The sequence below is a fragment of the Sinocyclocheilus anshuiensis genome, unplaced genomic scaffold (genome assembly GCF_001515605.1).
Source record: "Sinocyclocheilus anshuiensis isolate Anshui unplaced genomic scaffold, SAMN03320099.WGS_v1.1 scaffold3293, whole genome shotgun sequence".
In the NCBI taxonomy this organism is placed as follows: Eukaryota; Metazoa; Chordata; class Actinopteri; order Cypriniformes; family Cyprinidae; genus Sinocyclocheilus; species Sinocyclocheilus anshuiensis.
Window position 1 is genome coordinate 9,425 of NW_015555989.1, and position 3,129 is coordinate 12,553.

The following is a 3,129-nucleotide window of genomic DNA, read 5'->3' on the forward strand; positions in this document are numbered from 1 at the left end:
AATTTAGGACTTATGTCTGTAGACCATTGTTGTCAGCATGCTCTTTTGGTGTGTTCTTTGGGAAGTACACACATTGTGAGTCCTAACAGACACACTAGGGGGGCTCTTTTGCTGCCTAATTCGAGTGCTCTATTTGCTTTTAAACATGCCGATTAGTCTACCAGTTACAGTTAGTCTCATACAGATGTGTGGCATGGACATCCAAACAATATTCAAGGTCTTTGTGTCAGGTGCAGTTGGTGGGCAGAATCATTGTTCCTGTGGTTACTGATTACCTCTAACCTTTCGACCCACTTTCTGCATCCTGACTGAGGCTACTCAAGTCATTACCAGAATGCTGCGCCTTTTTTATACAGAAGGACATCCTCAGAGTCCTTCGAGTTTTTCCATCCATAGGCAAAATCAATCACACTCCTCCTCCTATTGATTACATTGTATTTAGTATGTGACCTGTGATGACAAAGAGAAAAAGTTACACACATTAAATATATTCCTTGCTTCCTGAATACAATACATTTTAAAAACATTCTTGTTTGCCAGCCCTTTTTTTTTTCTTAAAAAAAAAAAAAAAAGGCAGACTCAAAGAATAAAATACTGCCTGGAGAAATATTCATAGATGCAAAATCTTCACTTTGCTAAGGCAGACTCACTTAAAGAATAAAATACTGCCTGGAGAAATATTCATAGATGCAAAATCTTCACTTTGCTTCTCTATACAACCCAATCAAGAAGTGTTTTTTCCCCTGTGGGGTATAAAGTGTGAAACGTGTATTTACAAAACTGCATTGAGCAGACTGGTGTGGGGGACGTGAGAAGTGTACTAACTGTGAGAGTGTTCATTCATTATGGATATGACAAAATAGAGCTGTCTGAAGGCATGAAAGGTTATGATCACTGTATCAAGAGTACAACACTGAAGTTTACTGGCACAGCCCCTGAACAGTACACACTAATCACAAAAGGAACTACAGACAGGACAGCTTGGCCAAGCGCAACTGCTCTACACTAAACACACTTGCTCACACTCATACAAACTGTATTTATAGACTGCTCTGTTAGGGTGTATTCACACCAGGAAAGTCCGCTAGTTCACTTGCTTTGGTCCGGACAAATACAATGTTTATTTTTTTTGTTTGGTGCGGTTCGCTTTCACACTGCCCTTTTTGCAAGTGAACCAGAAACTAAACAAAACCACATGTGTGCTTAAGATCATCCATTCATTGGTTTATCCATTCAACCGTACCAGAGTTCGTTTGGAAGTGGACCGAGACCACCTCTTTAGCTGGGTCTCGGTACGGTTGTTTGGTCCACACCCGAGTGCGATTGCTGTATTCACACCTGCCCAAAAGATCCGCACCAAGGGGGGACACAAACTTGAGTTCGATTCAATCGAACCAAACAAGACAGGTGTGAATACACCCTTAGATACAGGTGCATGTTTTGCATTTTTGAGTAACTGGGACTCTTCTTGAGGGGATAAAATTTAGGAAAATATGCTCAATCAATCTTATCGTTCTCTTTGTAGTATAAAACATCCATCATAAAGTGCATTTCAAATGCTCATCAGCTAATTATTTCATAGGATATTTGCATAATTTATTACTTCCTGGTCTCGGTTGTTCCGTTTTATGTGGGATTTTCTTTGATGTTACAAGATTACCACCATCAAGGATCTACCATGACGTCACAGTAAAATACCAGGAAAAAAATAGAATATTTCACAACATGTAGTGAATCACACCCTGTGTACAAACATAATCTTTTAACCAACAACAGCAAATTGTTAATTTTTTTTCTGCAGGCATTGTGCAGCTAAATATATCTAGAGTAATATTACTACCAATAAAATGTGCCCACGAATTCACTGTTAAACAGTGTCACTAGTCAAGAGTTTCAAAAAAGCAGCCCAGGTTTGGAGAGTTTAAAACTATGATATTCAACTACTTGTAATAATACATCACTTGGTAAGAAAACCAAATAGCATTTACTACTAGGTTTGATTAAATAGTCATTTCTAGACGACAGTTTATCAATTGCCACTGAATAAATAATAGGGATATATTACTGTTATATTTACTGTTAATATAATGGGCCCTTGCACATGATGGTTCATATGTTCAGTTGTCTTACTGAACATCTACTGCCAAATAGATACAGACAGAAAAGAGGGTGTTGCCTCTAAATTTAGGTCTGTCTAATGGATAGCACAGGCTCATAGGAAGTCTAGAAGGAAACTCTGGTGTTGATGGGCAAAATGCTGTGGTTTTAACAAAGATGACAATAAGAGCTACGTGGCTGGAGCATCTATTACTCCATCTCCAACCATCTGGGGCCAGTTGCATAAACTCAGCCTCTATGTTAAGACTGTCTTAAGTATGAGTTCGACCAACTAGCAGTTAGCAACGGGGTAATCAGTCTTATTTTTGGATTCAACTACATTTACATTTAGTCATTTTGCAGATGCTTTTATCCAAAGCGACTTACAATTTGGAGATACATAAAGCGATTCTTCTTAAAGAGGCAAACAGATACAGGAAGTGCTTGTAATACCAAGTTTCTAGACATTGTTCAAATAAGTACAAGCTAGAAAGAGAAGGAATAAATAAAGAGAGAGAATTTTTTTTATTTTTTATAATGATGATGATGAAGTCAAGTAGCTTCGAAAGAGATGAGTTTTCAGCTGTCGCTTGAAAATTGTCAGGGATTCAGCATTCCGGATAGGGGTGGGAAGATCGTTCCACCAGCCAGGAATGGTGAACGAGAATGTTCTGGAAAGTGATTTTGAGCCTCTCTGTGATGGTACCACGAGGCGTCGCTCACTAGCGGATCTCAGACTTCTGGAGGGGATGTAGATTCGTAGTAGTGAGTGGAAGTAGGCGGGTGCTGAGCCTGTGGCTGTTCTATATGCAAGCATCAATGTCTTGAACTTGATTCGAGCCGCGACCGGTAGCCAGTGCAAGGAGATAAAGAGAGGTGTAACATGGGCTCTTTTGGGCTCGTTGAAGACCAGTCGTACCGCTGCATTCTGAATCATTTGTAGAGGTTTGATTGTGCTTGATGGAAGTCCAGCCAGAAGATATATATATATATATGTATGTGCATATATATACATATATATACATACATATA